Genomic DNA, 947 nt, shown 5'->3' with positions numbered 1-947 from the left:
TAAATTGCTTGATCGTTGCCAAATTACGGGCCTTCCAATCCCCTGACGAACGTACAGTCTGTGATAGTATGCTGCTTGTCGAGAATGGATGTTTCCACTCGATAAAGGTTCCATGTGCTCACACATCCAACCTGTGGGTCCCATTAGATGTGTTACTAAAGCTTTCGTTGGGTTGCTGATTGCGAGCATTCTGTACGGCTTGCTGCACCATCTTGACCCATATATCGCACTCAATGCTCGAACGCGTGTACATGGCGAAAATCTTGTTACTTATAAGCACGCCATTCCATCGGTTGGGATCACGCGAGGCACCTGTAACTTTCACGTGTATAAGAAAATATGCGAAGCGCAATACATAATGCCTTCGATTGGCTAATAAAAATCAAATTGGCTGCGACGGTAATTTATTTTTGCTGGGGTGGAAATAATATTTCCATAAATTTTAAGGGATTAGTTTCAAATATTGAAATTTTGTCTACAGCAATTTTATCTAAAATAAATTTCACCCGCTGATACGGTGCGTACTCCATCTATTTGAAAGCGTCTTGCATGCAATATTGGGTATATAAGGTTTTGGCTTTGCTGCGGGAAAAATTGCAAGAGTTGCATATTCCGGCAACTTTTAGCAAACTTTTGCACATTTAAAACCTTACTAATGAGCGCATTTGCAAGTATCACGTTGGGAAGTGACGCTTCGTAGTATCCCTTTGACACCTTTGCTTTTTCAGTGACTCCAATTCCCGTGAACCTCAATCTAAATGGCAATTTTGGGTTTGAAAAGGTTGGCGCCGGCTTCGCGAATCTTGAGCCGTTTCAGCACAGCCTGTTATGCTACATACTGTAGCAGAATAGTTGTCGGCAAATCAGTGACATGTGGCACAGAATATCCACGAGCGTCTTTTTAAGCAGCTGGCTTAGTAACACCCATTCGTTGTTTTATTACCTTC

General features: G+C 42.1%; 1 protein-coding gene across 1 annotated transcript in view; it reads right to left on the bottom strand.

Annotated features, from left to right (window-relative positions):
• Nucleotides 1-398: 398 nt before the first annotated feature.
• The window catches only part of CCR75_003612 (uncharacterized protein), a 4,732-nt gene continuing 4,183 nt past the window's right edge, over nt 399-947 (bottom strand). The window contains exon 10 of the mRNA XM_067961706.1: nt 399-943. The gene's annotated coding sequence lies outside the window, so the exon portion shown is untranslated. The remainder of the gene's footprint in view (nt 944-947) is intronic.

The sequence above is a fragment of the Bremia lactucae genome, linkage group LG1, assembly GCF_004359215.1.
Source record: "Bremia lactucae strain SF5 linkage group LG1, whole genome shotgun sequence".
Lineage (NCBI taxonomy): Eukaryota > Oomycota > Peronosporomycetes > Peronosporales > Peronosporaceae > Bremia > Bremia lactucae.
Note: the sequence above shows the minus strand (reverse complement) of the source record. Positions and strands in the feature narration are given on the sequence as shown.